Here is a 20,082-nt window from a genome sequence, read left to right on the forward strand (position 1 = left end):
AAAACCCCACCCCACCCCACCCCTCCCTCCTACGCCCTAAATGTGTGCTTTTGTAGCAGACAACAGTGGCTGGGTTTGACTAGGAAAGATAGTCCGTTTGACACACAGCACCCCCTTTAGGATTCAAGTATCCCTCCACACTCTTGCCAACCCCACAGTCTCTCCCCTGCAGGAGTCAGTAGTGACAGGGTGGGGGGGGTGGAGGGGGGGTGGGGGGTGTTTACTGTCAGGAGAGAGGGGACATCAGCTGTGATGAAACTGGGTTCCAATGCAAGGTTAATTTGCTGTTCAGTTTAGCATTTACCGCGAGACAAGATGAAAAGCAAGCAGGAATGCCTATTATATTTCTATTAAATGAATCTGTTGGGACCTAACATTCTTGATTAGCTTTTGAAAACGAGTGCTCGGCAATGCATTTTCTGTTTACCTAAAGTAAACAGAGAATGAATTGTCATTTATTTAGAGAATCAAACACTGCTTTAGAAAATGAAGCTCTATGAAGGATCTAGCCTGTTGCCCCTCAATGTTCTTTTCTTTTCGATTGCATTAAAGCAAAAACATTTGCTCCAGCTAAATGAAAGCAGGGGAGGAAAATGAAGATGCTCAGCTGTTACATTTTGAGGTAGTTTAATTCCTGTTTGGATTTTTGGCCAAATAGAGTAGAGCTTTGCCAGGTCTCTGCCTTAGGAATTCCCACGTGTAACAACAGCCTTTGGATTTGGCTCAGATACTAACTGTTCATTAGAAACAAAGTGGCCAGAGCGCAGGAGAAGAGTGAAGACATGCAGGCCTCCCCATGGCAGGGGCGGCAGCTGCATGCTGACAGCGAGAACCTCTTCCATGCAGCTCAGCAGCACCATCACGGCAGCTCCACCCAGCCTGTGTGTGCAGCGTCCTTGACCAACCAACCTGCAGGCAGACTTGCTGCTCAGAAATGCAACTGTTCACATGAGAATTTAACTCACCCGATCTTTTATTTGAGGGCTCTTAAACGCCCTGGTCTGCAGTAGCATTACCTATTACACAGGAAGCCCTTTGCTCTTGGTTTTTTAATGCTCTCTTGGTAACTGCAGTTACTCACACCTGGGATGGTGGGGTGGTGGCATTTATCATGCTTTGGTATCAGAATGCTTTCAGAGGTGGCTTGCTCCTTTTTACAAGGGTTGTGAAGACCTATATACCATACTTAACTCCCCACTATGTATTGGAAAAGTAAATGTGCTTGAGTGTATACTGGAGGAATTTCGTTTTAATGTGAACATTGTCTCCAGATACCTCTAGAGGAAATTAATGCTTGCAGCAGTACTGTGTCGGCAGTAGTTTTGAGAGGCTTGGTACAATCTTCATGGTAATGCAGTCATTGTCAGAAATGCTTTGTTTTGTTCAATATACTTTCCTGTGATTAAAAAGAAGAAGAAGACACAAGTAAGCTTATTTCTCTAAGGAGAAATTTAAAAGTACACACACACACACACACACACACACACACACACACACACATTTTGCCAGCTGCAAGAAAAGCAGTGTGTTTGCTGTTGTGAATGCCTGAGAGGTTTCGCTTCTTTGCAAAAGAATTGTTCATTTTTAAGAGAGAAATGGGAGTTCCTTGGAGTTTTCTTACTGCAGTTCCGAGGTGATTTTTAAGGAATCTGGTGGGGAGGGTTGCAAACTCTACTCCAAAGTGCCTTTTTAGCTTAAGGGTGCTTCTGGCATCTTCTTCCATGGCTAACTGCAGCCCCAGCAAGCAGCCGGTTGGGAGAGGGAGAAAAGTCCTGAGGGTACAGAGGTCTTCGGAGTTCCCAGATGGAAGGCTTGTCCCATGGGCCACAGGAACTGACAGAACAGGGTTGAGGCCAGGTAGACAGGACATTGACTCTGTATTATTGATGGTTGACTGTCTCTGTACCCCTCCCCTCGCCCACACTTCTTGGAAGAGGCAGGAATATTGAATAACTTACAAAAAAAAAAAAAAAAGCAAAGTAAAATCGATGCCTGGAAAACACAAGTGTGTGCAGTCGGAGGGCACCAACAAAGAAAGCATTGGCTCTAGTGGATTCTGCTGTGCCATTGTGGAGTTCCTGCGGAGTATTGATTTTCCCATTTAATTCCCAAAATGTGAGGTGTGCCTTCACACTAATGTACTGCCCACATGACTAGATCATTAGCTTGGTGGTGGCCAAGGTTCTTTCTTTGGTGGTAACATAGTAGTTTCCTCATGGTTTTTAAATTAATTTAGAAAATGCAGCGGGCGGTGGTGTCGCACGCCTTTAATCCCAGCACTCGGGAGGCAGAGGCAGGTGGATCTCTATGAGTTCAAGGCCAGCTTGGCCTACAAAGCGAGTTCCAGGACAGGCACCAAAACTTCACAGAAAAACCCTGTCTCGAAAAACAAACAAACAAAAAAAAAAAAAAAAAGAAAGAAAGAAAGAAAGGAAGGAAGGAAGGAAGAAAGAAAGAAAGAAAGAAAGAAAGAAAGAAAGAAAATGCAAGGGTAGAAAGACCAATGATTAGATAAACAAGTCCTATGTGATGGGCCACAGTTCAATGTGGCCACTTTGCTCTTTACAGACAGGTGTGTGTGTGTGTGTGTGTGTGTGTGTGTGTGTGTGTGTGTGTGTAAAAGGGAGCTTTGTTACATAATCAAACCATGACCAAAGAAGACAACTTTCAGTAAAAGATAGTGTGGGTGATGTGTGTCGTCTTGACACAACAGCAGCACAGCATTCCAGAACTGGGACGGGAGGACAGTCAGAGCGCGCCATGGCGACCAGCACTTGCTCCAAGTTCCAACTCCATTGGCAGTCATTGAGTTTCTCCTGGAGAAATAAGCTTGAGACTGCAAGGTTTCTCGTCTCCCCTAATGAAATCCCTGCTCAGGGGGTGGACTGTGGGAGCCAAGGTGAGAGGAAATCCTTAAGGATATGTTGAGTTCATATTTTCTCATTAGCCAGTTTTTTGTTAGTTCCCAAGAACTGGCTGGGTGAAAATCTTGTAGAAATAGAACGTAAAATTGGGCCCGGGAAGGGAAAGACCAACAACTAGAAGTTGTTGAAAAGCTTGGAGAAGGGAATGGGGACAATGGAATTGACATCCCGGTGTGTGTGTGTGTGTGTGTGTGTGTGTGTGTGTGTGTGTGTGTGCGCGCGCGCGCGCGCGCGCGCTTGTTTAGGCCAGGCTGTTGACCGGTGAGCCTCCCCAGAGCTGGGATTACAGGTTAGAAAGCGAGCGAGGGTAGGAAGTAGGGAGCCCTGAGAAGGACGTGTAGGGAAAATAAGCTTGTCCAACCTGGCTTCAGCTTCCAGAATCATCACCCAGAGTCTGGATCTCTATGGCTCCCTCCAGCTGGAAGGGTGAGGGCTGTGGAGAAGGAGAGGGAGGGAGCCCACAGCTGGGCAGCCAAATAAAAATAGCATGGGAAAGAATTCTTTCTGGTCACTTACAATGCCAGGGGAGGGAGAAGAGGAAAACTATTTTAGTGTGGAGGCCTCCTAAACAGAGATGATGGGGAGGAGAGCGGATGGCTCCACCTCAGTTCCTTTGGGAGGCAGGCAGGTGGGTTAGAAGATGTGGGCATGTCATTCTCCAGCTTCAGAAATGCCTGTGTCAGAGCAGCGTTCGGCTCACAGGTATCCTCCATGCATTGTACTAGACAAGCAGAGCAGAGAGAGACATGGAACAGGAAAAAGATAGCGTCCCTGCCCCAAGGGGCGAACGCACTGTTGAGTAGAGCCAGGTATACCCAGCATGGTAGCCATTAAGTATATGGATTCTTGGGTAAAACAGTCAAGTGTGCCCCATAGATCCAAAGGCATAAAGTACATATGACATCACAGTGGACTCAGGATTTTATCTCTTGGGCCTCTCTGAGTTTACAGTCTTCGTCTGTAAAGCCTGGGGGCGGGGTGTTGTAAAGACGACACAATGGTGTATTGAAGGTCCCTGTTGTCACTAAGATTAGCTATGCAACTGTGACTCTTCTTATCATCTTGGTTGTTGCCATTGCATGGTAAGCCATGTCCTGGAAAAGTACTAGCAAAGTTCCCGTGTGTGAAAGAGAATGAAATTCTTGTCACATGCAGCCCGTCTAGGCCTCGCTACAGGTGGCCATTGGTGATAGAAACTGGTGGGGGAGGGAAGGAGCAGAAGGAAGACTGGATGGTAGGAGAGTGCAGGCCATGTCCCCTGGAGCCTGAGTAGCATCTCAGCTGCCAAGTATGGAGAACCTGAAGACTAAGGAGAAGGCAGATGGGCAGGTCTGTGAAGAGTCCTCATCCATGACCAGTCCTATGGATTCTACTTCATGAAAATTCCTAGTCTTTCTATAGATTAAAAATTACTATGGGAAGTTTCTAATGTTCAAAATTATAGGAATTATCATGTACCCCATGTGCATTTCCCCAGTGCAAACACTCATCAGCTAGAGGCTAATCTTGCGCTTGATAGCCCATTATTTGTTATTTATTATTATTATTATTATATATTATTATTATTATTATATTTTAATTGAAGTAGAATTACATTGCTTTCTCCCCCCCCATTCCTCCCTCTAGCCCTCCTCAGGTATCCCCTCCAACCTCTCTCATGCTTCCCCTCAAACTGACAGTCTCTTTTTGCTTTGATGATTATTGTTATAAATGCGCGCGCACGCGCGCGCACGCGCGCACACACACACACACACACACACACACACAAAACCGTGTCTCTGTTTGTTGTTTGTGTGCATGTGGTTTCAGGGCTGGCTACGGTCACTCTGCATTGGACAACCAATGAGGAGCTCATCCCTGAGAGAGGCTAATTCTCCTCGCCTGGCAGTCACTGGTTTCCTGTGGCTCTTTGTCTAGGGATGGGGCACTGTGAAAACATCCATGTTAAAACGTCCACATAAAGATTTGACGTTAAAACATTGCTATAACCGATGCCCCCGTCTTGTCAATGCAGCCACTTCTAGGAGAGACTGTTTCATGGTGGATTTCTTGGTATTCCGGCTCCTGCAACCCTGCTACCCCGTCTTCCTCAATGAGCCCTGAACCCTGGATGCAGGCCCTGTGATGTCGATGCATAGGTTGGGGCTGGGCTCTTCACAGTCCACTGATCTTTGCCATGTGTCCTGGTGTGGTTTGCTATGATGGTCTCCATCTGCTGCAAAGAGAGGCCTCTCTGCTGAGGGTGGCAGCTCACTGGCCTGTGTGGAAGGATGAGATATAGAATGTAGCAAAGCATTCTGCTGATCTACCGAGTGGAGGGAGTGGATTCTTTTCTAAGGTCCGTGGCCTCACTAGCCCAGAGAAACTGGCTTAGGATTCCAGTACTAAGCATGGCTCCCCTCCTGTTGAGAGGAGCTTAAGCCCAGTTAGATAGCTCTTGGTTACGGCCAACACGTGAGTTCCACTTATTGCATCTTCACAGATGATATCTTGCCATGCTGGTCACTTTGTGGTTCATAGGTGTTGCAGCCGGGTAGGACTATTACCTCCCTCCCTTCACAGCTTCCGTAGTTTTTTCTAGAACCATGGATGCTTGACCACAGGAAAGGGACTTTCAGGTCAGATCTATCTCAAATCATCCAAGTCCTGTGCACTAAGTGCGCCGCGTTTTCAGCAATAGGGACTCACCTGCAAGCCCTAAGAGGCAGCCTAGAGCTACGCTGACAGTCCTGTATGGTTTGGGGGTCCCCTGGACTAGCCTGACCAGCTGCAGAAGAGAGCTTCTTGTGCCTGGCACAGCAGTTTTGTTAGGTTTATGGTTCTTGTAGAGGGAATTGTCAGCCCAAGTGGCTTAACTTCCTTCAGCGTGTGTGTGTGTGTGTGTGGGTGGGGGGGGTGCGCGCGTGCACACATGCATTGATGGATGTGTGTCTGCATGTGTGTGCACATGAGTTTGTATACTCACTTGTATGCACTGTGTATAATTTTAAGTAAATATAAACTAATATGATTCCCTGAGGCTTTTATTTTTTTTCCCCGAGACAGGGTTTCTCTGTGTAGTTATGGTGCCTGACCTGGAACTCACTCTGTAGACCAGGCTGGCCTCGAACTCACAGAGATCCGCCTGGCTCTGCCTCCCAAGTGTTGGGATTAAAGGTGAGTGCCACGCCACCACAGATTCCTTGAGGCTTTATCAAACAACACTTGTATTTGTCCCTCATCCCTCCTTCTTCCATACTGACTCCCCTCCCTCCTTCTCAGATGGAACCCCTCCCCCATCTTTTCCATTTTCCCCTTTGTATTACCGTCTCCTGCTAGTCTGCCCAACCCTGCCTGTGGTCCCTGGTCGCTGTGGTTACTCTGTGTTGTATATTCACATCTGAGGATTTGGAGCTGGGATCCACGGATGTGAGAGAGCATGTGATGTTTGTCTTTCTGGGTCTGTGTTACCTCATTCAGCATAATCTCTTCTATGCCCATCTATTTACCTGCAAATGTCATGATTTCATTTTTCTTTACAGCTGAGCTGTATTTCATTGGGTATGTGTATTGCCTTTTCATTGTGCCTTCATCTGCCAGGACATTTAGGCTGCTTCCATTTCCTAGCTGTTGTGACTAGGGCAGCCATGAACATGACTGAGCAGGTATCTGTGGGTGGGATGGGAGTCCTCCGGCATGTGTGAAGGGGTGGGATGTCTGGGTCATATGGTAGATTTGTTTTTACTTTTATTTTTTCCTGTGGATTTTCCATACTGATTTCCCGAGTGGCTGCACCCATTTGCATTCCCATGAACAGTGAGTGAGTGTTTTCTCTTTCTCCACAGCCTTGCCAGGGTGTGTTGTCAATTGTTCTGTTAATCTCCTCCATTCTGACTGGGCTGAGATGAAATCTCAAAACTGTCTTAATTCATGTTTCCCTAATTGCTAAGGATGACGGGCAGGCACTTCTTGGGGTGTTCCTTAGCCATTTTTATTTCTTCCATACAGAATTCTGTTTAGATCCCTAGCCTGTTCTTAGCTGCTCATTCCCCTGGAGGATTATGAAGCGTGTGTCCTCTCTTTTTGTGGCGAGGTTTTGTTTGTTTATTTGTTTTTGGTGGAGGTTTTGGTGTGTACCTTCCGTCTTGCGTTGATGCTAACTAAGGGGAGTTGGAGCTTTGGAGCTGTTCACGTAAGACAGATGCCCCTCGCTTGTGCGCTCTGTTCCTCCCTGCCCAGTATATATAACCTTGTACGTCTTGGACAATCAGGCCACATCTCCAAAGCCCTAAAGATGAAGTGTTCATACCCCAGTTCCAGGAATGGCTTGACTCTTTGCCCTCCTGCCTCTACTTCTCCATTCATTTATTTTAAAATAAGACTAACTTTCTTTGAACCCAGGGCACCAACACCCACCAGCCCCATCATAGCAATGAAGGGAGATTCTGGTTGGCCATGATGTACTTGGATTTGTCAGGCTGTGCTAGAACCTCTGTGTCGTGGACACACAATAAAAACCCTTAAAACGTGATCGCAACCGCCACATTTCATTTGGAATGTAATCAGCTCTTCAGAATAGTTACAGGTGACCGAAGTCCGTCTCCCCGATGCTGCTGTTCTAAGCAGAGCCACACCTGTGACCCCACTCAGTTCAAACGTGCAGATTGGTGCTCAGGTGTTGCAGCTGAGCCACACGGGCACCGACAACGGGTTCATGTGGCACACCTGAACTACCAAAGCAAAGGAAATGTCATAGGTCACGGACACGTGTAGCGTACCGTGTATCTGCTTCCTACGAGAGGGACGACAGTAGCCCCAAAGGGTAGAGTGGCCCGGAAATGGCAGGGACTGACCGATGCTGTCCCGAGAGACCTGGCCCTGTCTCACCATCTTTCTGCCCATCTCCCAGACCCCTGGACTCTTTACTCCTCCGTTCCCATAGGATTCTGGGATGGCTTTCAGACAAATAAAAGCCCTCCTGGAAGTGAAAGCAAAGGTCTTAAACCAAGCGAGATAGGGCTCCGACAAGGTGGGCCGTCTATGCTCTCTGGCAAGACCATCTTGACTCTAGACATACTGAAGATGGCTGCCAGATCTCCTGTATAGTCAGCAGATTCCTCTGCCGCCACCTGAGTGGTGGCCCTACTTCGTTCTTTGTCAAAAAGGCTTTGGGCTCCTCTTTCTGCCATGGTCTTGTGGTTCAGAACCTTCCTTTTTTCCTGCATAAAGACCCTCCAGACTGCACTGGGCCATCCCCTCTCTCCTCCCACCTGTAGAAACTGTACCCTAACTCTCTTTTTAGTTCTTTTTATTTGGAGAAGATGCTACCTAGGATTGGGCTGGAGTTGCTAGCTCCTGCTCTCCTCCCGAGGCTCTGGGGGATGTGGGAGCCTCGATTTGCTCCGAGGCCCCGGTTGCCAGCAGACTCTCCTCTTCCAAGGCTTGGAGAAATCTTTGCTTTTCTAGTTTCAGGGCAGCTGCATGGGGAGGTATGAGGTGGAGTGGTTGGGTTTTCACACTGGCCTCTCACACAGTACATGCAGATGTTCTCAGAGCCAGAGAGGCAGAGTGAGGCTGTGTGCTCTCTAAGGGTGCCGTTGTGGTTTGGCAGGCAGGAGCAGGATCTGTCCCTGCTCTGCCAGCTCTGCGACACAAGCGAAGTTCCCGTCCCAGGGCCATGAGGGCAAAGAGAGCACCCGCACTTCATAGGTCAACCTGGAAACCAAAGCAGATCGTGTACAGGAAGTACTTAGCCTACACGTAGTAGGAGCCCTGTTTCTAGTAAAGCAGAACTGGAAGGACCCCAAGGTTCAAAGAAAGCCTTGGGGCAGATGTTAGAAGTGCTCCCCTCTCCACCAGCCTCTTCCCACCCGTCCTAGAGAATATATGAAAAAGCCAAACATGGTGTTGCATTGTTGTTTTGGTTTAGAGACCAGGTTCTTAGTTATAGCTACATTAGCCTTCAACTTGCCATGCTCCTGCCTCAACTTTCTAGGGGCTGGAGTTACAGATGTGCACCACCCTACTGAGCTTCCAAGTGTAGTGTTTCACCTGAAGTATAAGAACTCCGGGGAATGCACACAGCCATTCACTTGTCTGTTTGTGTCCTGGGAACTAGAAAGGCCTGCTGCCTGGTGGTCAGTGTTGCCGGTTGGTGAAGGACTGCAATGTCTGAGTCCTGTTTGGTGGTCGGTGTTGCCGGTTGGTGAAGGACTGCAATGTCTGAGTCCTGTTTTAGGAAGATCCTAAAAGTTAGCTTGGTGAATGGACTGTTGCCAGATTGAGAATCTTTACCCCTGTACCCATGGGCTGTGTGACTTTGGGCACATTATGGAATCTCTACTTCTGTGTCCTCCTCTGAAATGGGAACAGTAACAGCTATCCACTAAGGCTAGTGAGGCGTAAGAGGATGAATTTCTGTAAGTTGCTTAGAAAGGTCTTTGGCAAACACTTGGCACTTTCTTGTGTGTTATGATTGGACTTAGTCTAACATTGCTTGCTTTGAACCACATCTTAGATTCCTCCTTGACCAAATTTTCAAGCAAACCTGAATTTTTCATATGCGTATGCATTTGGAAGCCATAGAACAAGGTGGGTGCAAAGTACACCATGTAACTAATTCTTAGCATACACTTAAATATATATTACTTCCAAGAAATATTATGTACATGATCCAAGACCTTTTGAACCTGCCCAACCCTTTAATAGGAAGGTGTTCATCTGAAAACACAAGTAGTTGGGTGTGGTGGGGCACAGCTGTAATCCTAGCATGCTGGGTGTCCAGGCAGGGGAGTGTTAAAAGTTCAAGGCCAGCATGGGCTATACAGTGAAGTCCTGTCTCAAAACAAAATAATTAGTTTAATCAAGAAGATAATAGTAACGAAAAAAATGTGATGTGTATTAGCAAAACTGTGCCTCTGGCCGCAGTAAGAAGACAAGAAACCCCGTGTGGGTCGCTCCGGTGAACAGTGTGGTACCAGGTCTAGATTTCCATTTCTACCTGAACTTTGCTAAGGTGATACTGTTTCAACTTTGTAGACAAGGAAATTAAATTACAGAGGTGTCACTCTCTGGCTGGTGGGGAAGAGGAAAGTTTCCAGTGGACAGAGCTGGTTTTGACCAACTTCCCTCTGACCACACACCCCATCCTGAGTTCAGGCCAGCGTGTACTTCTGCCTCCACAGGGTCTTATTTCATTTTCTAGACCAGTGCCAGAGCAGCTCAGTCTGTAATCGTGGGATGCAGGCGTCGTCTTCATAGCCTCTCTGTAGTGAGAGGTCGTACGTAGCCCCTGAAGCCGAGAAGAATATCTATGTGACAAAAAACAGTTTATTCAGCAAGAGAGGTCAAAGTTTGAGAATTCTCAGTGCATCATAAAGTGGGAACATAGCCAAAACATTTAATTCTGTAGACTTGGGACATTAACTATAGGAAAAAGTATTTTAATTTGGTATAAATTTTGAAAATCTGAGAATCATAGAATATAGGCAACTTCTAAGTTTCCTTTCGAAGATTTTTATACCTTTTTTATCACTAAGGTCAAAATTTTTATTAAATTTTATATGTGTCTATATATGAGTATGTGCAGGTAAATGAAGATACCCTTAGGGTCCAGAACAGGTTGTTGGATCCCCTAGATCTGGAGTTACAGGCAGTTGTTGTTAGTTATTATGTAGCGATGTTTACCATGCAAGAAAAGCCATGAGACACAAGACCCACTATAAGAGTTTATTAGGGGACAGAGGGGATGTGCTTAAACCTATGCAGATGGTCCTGCAAGGAGAGAGCGGGGAGGGGTCTGTGACCCGCTTTTATAGATTCTCCCCATGCACATGCGCATATGGGCTAACATAACTACACCACACGTGCGCATAGATTGCATGATCACGCTGTACACAAATTATGTGACTGTGCAGAGCACGGATTACTTAAGGCCCCAGATTGACTAAGTCTTGCCAGCGTATGCGCGGTCATGGGGGCATGGCTAGAAATTCCAACGGTCGTGAGCCGCCTGGCATGGGTGCTGAGAACCAACACTTGGGTCCTCTGCGAGAGTGTGTGCCCTTCACCCTGGAGCCATTTCTCCAGCCCATAAGACCACCTTAGGCTTTAGCTACCATCTTTTTAGTTGCTAGTACTCAACAATTACCTAAAATAACAGTGAGAAGCTGCCTCTGACATTTTCTCGGAGACTATAGATCATATAGCAAGTCAAAATAAGGAAAGCAAACAGGATGCCCATTTATCAATATAAAATACATAAATAACAAATAACCAACCAGAACTCAATCAATCACATTTTGTCATGAACTTGGTTTTTATTTAGAAGAAAAAGCTCATGAGAGCCTGTTGTGGGAAAGGAGAAAAATACATAAACACTGGAGCTGAGAAACATGGTGTGTGAATAATGAAGGAGGCAAGAAATTGAGGACAGGGGTGTGGGGTGGTGAGAGCCAATTGGAGCCAGGAAGAGGGACGGGAAAGGGCAGAGACAGAGTCAGGAGAACAAGAGCCACTGAGACAGTGTCCTCCAGTGCGTTGGCATCTAGTATCTCTCCTAGCTGTGGGTTGGTTGGTTGGTTTCACGTCCTGCTGTTCTGGTCTGAAGCATGGAGGAGGTTTCATGGAGGGCCTTCTTCCGGGCCCTCCAGGCAGACCCTGTTTTCGCTTGCATGATTAAGTGTGCCCAGGAAGAGGGGCACTTCCCAGAGGACATTTTTCTCCATTCCTCATGGGCCGCCCTGCCTGAGATCTCTGTGTGCATGTTGTCTGCTTTATCTCTGGACCTCTGGAACTGTGCTTGCCTTATGCATTTTTGTGTGTGTGTGTGTGTGTGTGTTGTGTGGATTCTAAGGGTCCCCCCTCGCAGCCACCCCCCCCGCACTAAGACTTTAACAACTCAAAAATGGGAGTCACATATTACAATTGATGGCCTGTCATTGTTTAATTGGCAGTGCTTTCTCCCTTGAGGTATTAAAATAATGGCATTTTAACAGCCCGTTGGTGATAGAGACTCGGTGAGCTGTGACGCGGCTGCTCAGGAATTATTTGTCGAGTGAGTGCCTGCGCCCACATCCCTGGGTCTAGTCCCGAGAAAAATGAAATGCCCGCCAAAAGTTAGTTCTGGATTGTATCTGCTGTATCTCCAACTGAGGTGGAGTTGAGGGGCTGGGGCGGCCTCTGATAACCCTGACCCAGCAAGATCCTTGCTGTACACTTTACCACAGTGTGGCCCTTGCAAACAAATGTTGAACCGGCTAAGCTGGCTTTAAAACAATAAACAGTACTTTTGTCTTAATTATCCTGAAAAGGCTTATCCGTCAATATTTCATGAAGATGCTCCTCCTCCATCTCCTTAGTAGGAAAGGCTGTAGATTGCATCAGAATGACGTGAGTAACGTCATTTTGCACATTTTGTAAATTAAGATGGCCATATCTCTCACCATCACCATTACCCGCATTCTTTAGTGAAGTCCCCAGCCTACAGAAGAGACAAAGTACACATGCGTGTGTTTCCTGCATCTCAGAATGTTGATTGACAGTTAATCAGACTATGTTGTGGATAAAGTTATACGAGACCCTTCACTGAGAAGCCTCTGCCGTTCTTGGAATCCACTCCTCATGGTTTGGGTTCCTCTGAATGGAAAATTCAAATCTAAATTTGATTCTAACATAGTTTGATAAATGTATCAGGCATTACCAGTGAGATAAATACCACTTTTGGATTAGAGAAATATTTATGTATTTGCTAGATAACTTAAATTTGAAAATGAACAACATTGGTACATAGATATATGAAACATAAAATATGAAGGCAAATTTAAGTATTCTGTGCAGAAATGTGGTTCTGTATATAAAGAAAACTGAAAACAAGCAAAGGCATTATTCAAGTGTTTATGAGTCTATGACATTTAACTCATTTCAAACATTTATCTAGCATTTTTCTCAACTAATTCAATGTTTACATTTGAGTACATAAAAATAAATAACATGGAAAAATCAAGTTGTAATAAAATTTTTATCTTCATTTTTTCCTTAGCTTTCATGCATTTTGATTTTTAAACAGCGTCTCACTGTCATCAGATCAGCCAAGTTGAAAATTGAGCTGCATCAGTGGAGACAGTCAGTCCTGATAATTCACACCCAAAATACCCTCTCTCCGGGGAGATACTCTCCCTGGATTATGCTGTCTGAAGAGTTTCTGTCTCTAATTTATTCTTTTGTACATACTACATGGAAATAGATCTGTTATGCAATTCAGTGTCTATAAAGATTTCAAGCCCTCAGAAATCTGTATATTTAATGTTATGGACACATCTCAAAATTAGAATTAATTCAAGACTAGGTGGGGAGGGAGAGAGATTTTGAAGACATTTTTCCTTCAATGACTTGTATTTCTTGGACACCTAGTGCAGTAGGCATAGGTCAAATTGTAAGCTTAAACTATACTTTTATGAACAATATATTCCAGCGTGTTGTAAGTTTTCAGGGCACTCTGGGGACTAGACACTAGAAACACACACACACTCACTCGCGCGCACACGCACACACACACAAATGAAGTAAAGGGTCACCTAATGAGGAAGAAACGATGGGCTGGTCTTATCAGGAAAAGGTAGGTTCTCAGGAGAGATGGAGCCTGAGCTGCTGCTTGGAGGATGGGTGGCGAGGGAAGAAGAGCACCCTTTGTACAGGGAAGATGTAAAATGGTGGTGTGAGTGGGAGCATAGTGCCCTGGGAGGGGGAAGCAGGTGGACGCTGGGCTGGTATCACTCTGTGAGCGAGAACAGAATTACCCTGGCATTTTCAGAAGACTGAGAACAAAGCAGCCAATGTTTATGTTTTGTGTTTTAGGCTGTAGGGCCCTGTATTAGATGTCTAAGCCAGGAATTACTCTTATGGAAGAATGCTTTCCCAGATTGGAAGAGGAATTGGGAAACTTCTAGAAGGCAGGCAGAACAGTCCAGGCTGTGATGAAGACAAAGACTTCTCACAGGTGGGAAGTGAGAGACACTGCAAATGACGTCCAAAAACCTTGACCGTCCAGTTCTTCTGACCATCTTAACGTGTAGAGCTGCAGAGATCTTTCTCTGGCCAACTGTCTCATAAATTTGAATTTTTGAGCAGCAGTCTTAATAAGTCACCAGCTGTATCCAGTGGGGAAAATACAATCAAAGCAAAAGGAGGAAACTAGTTTAGAAATATTTGTGATCTAGGGTGATTCTGGGGTCATTGTGATTTAAACTGTACAAGCACAAACTAGGAAAGGTTCCCAATCTTGAATGACAGAGAGGGACTCTTCAGCGCAAGGATGCAGCCATCCCTGCCCCCTGGAAACTGCATACAGGTTTCTAGCATACATACCCTGGTGTCTAGACTTCACTTTGGCTGTGGAGTTCTTGGCTTTGGAGTGTTGGGAGGATCCATTTTTATACTTGTCAAAGGAATGCTAACTGTACATGCCATTTAGGGTTACTGTAAAAGTTAGATAAGGAAATAAATACCAAGTGTTTGCATATAATGAGTGTTTAGGAAAAGGAACATTCCTCTTTTATAGTCAACTTTTGAGAGCTAGAAGGAAATAGTGAGTAAAATCCACAAATCCTTCAACATTTGTTCTTAAAGATGGCAAGAAAAAAAAAAAAGGCACGCAGTGGGCATCAAGATGGCTTGGCTGGTGAAGGCACCTGCTGCCAAGCCACTGTCCTGCACGAGGTCCCTGCGACACGTGCTGGCAGGACAGCATCAACTCCCCAAACTGTCTTCTGATCTCCATATCTGTGCCGTGGCGTGTGCACATCTTCTCTGCAAACAACTTTTTTTTTTTAAATGCAAAAGACTCAGGAGACACAGCTTGGCTTGCATGTTCATGGGTTCTTTACATCTTAAACTGTATGCAGGACTCCAGCTGAAGGAATGACACCCAGCCAATAATATTCCTAAAACATTCCGAAGTCTTCATCCAATAAACATTGTGTTGAATTTACTGGGTTGACCATCATAGGACGCCACACTAACATAGCGTGACTTTTTTGAGGGGAAAAAAATAAAGGAGCTCACCAGAACAGATTCGTTAGGTAATTCCCCCAAATCGAACTTCTAATGCTAACCACATTCATACAGTATTCTAAATATGACCATTGAAAATCCTACTTTCCTCTTGAAAGTGAACAAAAAAATCACTGAGTTTTTGGTCTCCTCCTCCTTTTTTGTTGATAACTTTCAAACACATGAGTTAGGTATTTCATAATTGGCTGGGAATCTGTTTTCCTTTGGTCAGTCTGGAATATTTAAAAAAAAGAGTGAGTCAGAAATCTAAACTAATGTGAGGGAAATGTCACAGAGTGAGCTTGTTTAAGCTCAGGTGTGACAAACAGCTCCCTTGATTAGGCTTCTTCCTCTTGAGTTCTTATTTTACTTTTTGATACAGGGTCTCAGGTAGCCCAGACTGGCCTTGAACTTCTAACCCACCCCTACCCTGAATGCTGGGGTTATAGGCATGGGCTGCCACACCTGTCCAGGACTCCTCTTTAAAATAGTCGAGCTGCTCATATTCAGATGGCCAAGGTCAGGTCCGAGATTAAAATGAGCTGCAGGACAATGGGGTGCCTGTAAGAGCAGAAGTTGCACACAGGGAGCAGGAGTCGCCCCCTTTTTCTTTCTGCTCCTAGTCAGGGGCTTATTTAGTCTGATTTGTTTTTAGCTTTGTTACGCTTTCTAAAACTGTCAGGGTTTTGAAGGCTCTGTTTTTCTGCCCCAGCAGGACTGAGACGACATGTAAAGTGCCCTTTTCTTCTCCTACGAGGAGGGGACAGGGAGAGTCCAGTCTAATCTAATCAGGGCAGCCGTGTGGTGCATCTCATGAGTTCCAAGATGTGACTGGCTTCTCCAGGAACCATCGGGTCCTAATGCTCTGTGCCTGGCAGGCTGGCTTGCACCTCATGGAAGCATGAGTCCCAGCAAACGATGAAAACAACTGAAATTCAGATTAAAAAAAAAACAAACAAACAAACAAAAAAAACAAACAAACCCTGTGGCTGAATCTACCATTCAAACAAAAATGACTCAAATTCATGGGTTTACATTTCAGTTTTCTTTTGCAGAAAAGTGGTGCTGGGACTATTATGGTTGCTGGTGATTGGAGGGAGCTAAGCCTGGGTTTAGGAATCTCCGATTCTTCTTCGCTGTTGGCTACCATCATCACCATATCTTTAGTGTGTCCTGGCCAAAGCCTTGGCGTCTCCACTTTCACTGTTTTCCTTAGTTAGACTCTGTGCAAGAGTCCCACCCTCCTGCTGTCCTCAGGATCTATGCCCCAGGTTTGTTCCGCCATCCCATCAGTAAACTTTTATTGCGAGCCTGTTAGGTGCAGGGCACAAGATGGGCTGGATGGTTGTTTTAAGATAAAGTCTCATGCATCCCAGGCTAGTCTCAAGCTCAACTGTGTAACCTTGAACTTACGATTCTGAGCCCTGTTGAGTGATGGGGTCCATGTGTGCACTACCACGCCTTTGTTGCTATTGCTGTTGTTTATGTGTTGCTAGGCATCAGACCCAGGGGTGTTCTGTATGCTAGGCGAGCGCTCCACCTGTTACACTACATCCCCAGTACTTCTTCCTGAGTGTTACAAGATACCTTGTATGACCAAATGATGCACATATAAATGATGTATATGTGTGTGTATATATGTATATACATACATATATATGTGTATATATATATACATATATAAACTATTTGTATGTACAAAGGCCTTTTACTAACATATGAATGTATCAACAAGCCATGCTTGGTGGTGTGGCTCCCCATTGGCCATTCTCCACAATGTGCTAAGACTCCACAGTCTCCCCCAGTTCTAGGGGGTTACCAGAAGTGTCTGCAATGAGGCTGCACTGGCTGACCAAGACTTTCTTTTCCACACATTGTTGAGTTGCCAGGTTCATGGGTTCAAGGGACAATGGCCCCATCCTTAAACTAAGGCACACTTTATCCATTCCCCCACCCTAACAATCCAGTTTTGTTTCCCTATGAGAGTGGGATCTGTAAAAAATCGTCTGTGTGTTGTATACAACTCTGTGTTCATTTTTATGTTGGAAGAGCATGTCAAATGTAATCTGCAGAGCATTATGTTTTAAAATCAGCATTTCAGGCTGAGAATGTGGCTCCGTTGGTAGGTCTCTTGCCTAGGACGCACAAAGCCTTGGATTCAGCCTTCAGCACTACACAAACCGGGTGTGTTGGCACTCCCTGTCTGTACTCCTGTGGTAGTGTCATCCTTGGCTACACAGAGAGAGAGCTCAAAAAAAGAAAAAAGTATTCTTTCATGTTTTACAACTATTCACATTAAGCTTTTAAGTGGAAAAAAATGATTCTGGAAATGTTACTATATTCCTAGGATGCAGTGGCGCTCTTTCTCTGGCTGGCCTAGGATGGCAGGCAGTGTGTCCACACACACCACCCTACTCAGGATTTTCGTATGGAATGTCAGTGAGCCTAAGATACAGTTTTCTCCACACTGCTCCTCTGCCTCATAGAATTACCATGGGAGGATCATCATACTTCCCTTGGAAATAGAACTATGCAAAGTCTTGGATTTTATTACAGGATTTTATACCAATAATTACTTAAAATTTAATGAATTTCACTACTGACTTAATTGCTTTTGAGTAGTTCCACTTAACTTATTAAAGAGAAGCAAGGACATATTCATTTAATGAGCAGCAGAGGTCTTACCCTCACATCTGCCTACATTCTCTTTTCAATTAATCAATTATAGTTCGATGGTGTGTAATTACACATTAAGAAAGTTATTGGATATCTCAGCATGCCTTGTCCCAGGGGGCTCATGAATACACTAATATAACACACCTGTAATGACCTGCTCTCAGATCTGCAAATTATACTCATTTCTCTCTCTCTTCCTCTCTCTCTTCTCTAAATTAAGATAAGAGCAATCACCATTAACTTTTTGAGCCACATCTAGTCAGTGTGATGGAAAGGGAAGAAGAAGAATTGGGGGTGGGTGGGTGGGAAACACACACAGTAAGAAGGGAAGGGACAAGATCCTGCTGTTGTAATCCGTCTGCCATTTGCAATTAGCTTCCTGAGACTCGTGCCCGATTGGAGAGCAGAGGCGGCACAGAGGTCCTCCATCTGAGCTGTGTGTACTGAATCATACCAAATAATCAGACAAGCAGGCAGCATTACAGGGACTCAGAGCGACTTGCCTCTCAGCTCCCTTCAGTAGCCTGGTGAGAGAAATAGGAAAACAGGAAAAACCTGAAATCACATGCAGGCAAATTTGCTTGGCTTGTTTCAAATCAAACCGAAGTCTGGAACCGATCCCCACTCGGGAGCACTAAGGCCCAGCCTAGCAGCTAAGCCACGCTAGGAGAGGAGGAAAAAAGGAGAAGGGATGCTAAAAATGCAGCACGACACAGGGCAGATTTACTGCATTAATGGCCTGAAAGCTCTGGTCCTGCGAAGGGGTCTATTCTGGTTATGTCCTGATTTATGTGAACCCCGTAAAACCCAAGGAGAACCTCTAATCCAAATAATAAAGTCAGAGGCATTCAAAATGCCTAAGCCAGCCACGAGATTTTAAGCGAAATGCCCTGTTAAAATAAGCTTTTGATGTCTGCACAGCTCAAACTCAAGAAGCAATCTGTTGACATTTTCAGCAAATGCTATCTTGGTGTGAGACAGAGGCAGCGGCGGCGGCTTCCTGTGAGTACTCTTCAGTGCAAAGGGATTCTCTCCCCATCCTCCCTGCTCCCCCACAGCAGAACCCCTGACTCCCGTGGCTGAGGTTAGCTCTGTGGCGACTAATGGCTGTCCATCCAAACAAAAGGAGACAGTTGGACTCAGTGAGCAGATGTTCCTGAACGTGCAGATGAGTGGCGAGCCCTCTGGGTGGGGATGAGTTTGCTTCGTTGACGGTTTAAATTCAACAGCCAATTTGGGGTGTTTTTGTGTACTGTTTTCCCTGCCTGCAGCCACTGGTCACACACACCCTAGTGGTCAGCTGGGCTGAGCTTGCCTCCCAGTGTGCCTCTCTGAGAATGCTCAAGACCCTACCGGCCCTGAATGGAAGATGTGTGTCAGGGACAGAGGCACCCCGTGTACTTTCAGGGTGTGGCCTTTCCTGGTACTCCTAGCCTCCTGGGACAAATGTCTCTGCCCAAAGGGCTGTCTTCCTGTGTGGGCTGCATTTGTGGCATCTCATGGGCCTCCATTGGGGTTGAATTGTAAATAGTGGCCACCACATAAAACATGCCATCTGTACCCCTGTGGGTAGTATGATGGAACACAAAAAGGATTTATTCCAGGAATATGAACTGATGTTTATAGACATGCTGGGACTGGCTTTTAAAACATAGTGGGAAACTGTCTCAAAGGCAATTTAAGTACGAGTAATAGAAGCCTGGAAAGGGCGCTGTAGAGGCACAAGGAAGGCTCTGTGCTTGGAGAGAGATGTCAAGCTGGACTATCCATCCACTGACCCCGTTCTGATGCCACACAGAGGCACCTGCACACTTCCCCTAACCCGGTAGTCATTTAAGGGGCAGAAGGGCAAGGAGGTGGTGTTAGGTTCAATGAATTTCCGTACCTTGGCAAAGTTCCTTTATTTTCGGGGCTGGGAGTCGGGTTGTGTTGGAGGGCATCACTTGTAGGGCATATACCTGCAACAGATACCAGAGGGTTGGCTATGGCGCGATGACCACGTGACTCCAGATCTGCCCAGCCTCTCCTGTTTCAATACATTGTCTGTTTACACAAAGCGGCCATTCTCCAATGGGCTGGAGGGGCCCCAGCATTTGGAAATGGTGAACACCTTTTACGAACCCCGTGAGTTATTGACGTAGTTCTTTCCCGTTGTGTGAACTGGAAGTAATTTCTGCCATCTGTAATACACATATGAAATATAAAGTCACAGACAAGAGCCAACAGGTTCACAAGTATATAATCAAGCTGTCTGCATGAGGCTGGCTGTCCCTGGTTCCTCTGTTAGCGTCCTTTGCATCACTGAATGCCTGTTAGCACTTACAGCCGCCCCAGTCTGTGAGACAGGCAGCCTCTTGGCGGTGGCGTTGGGCAGTTCTCTTTATATGTGCTATAGTTATTGTCTTGTGATGTAATTTTGTTTCACTGCACTGTACTCTATAAATACCCACTGCCT

The 20,082-nt window shown here is 45.7% G+C and overlaps 1 protein-coding gene across 2 annotated transcripts in view; it reads left to right on the top strand.

The window, feature by feature from the left end:
- LOC114710668 (sine oculis binding protein homolog) overlaps positions 1-20,082 on the top strand; it is a 167,307-nt gene that overhangs the window by 98,028 nt on the left and 49,197 nt on the right. The gene's annotated exons all lie outside the window — the stretch shown is intronic.

Source organism: Peromyscus leucopus, chromosome 8a, assembly GCF_004664715.2.
Source record: "Peromyscus leucopus breed LL Stock chromosome 8a, UCI_PerLeu_2.1, whole genome shotgun sequence".
Taxonomy (NCBI): Eukaryota; Metazoa; Chordata; class Mammalia; order Rodentia; family Cricetidae; genus Peromyscus; species Peromyscus leucopus.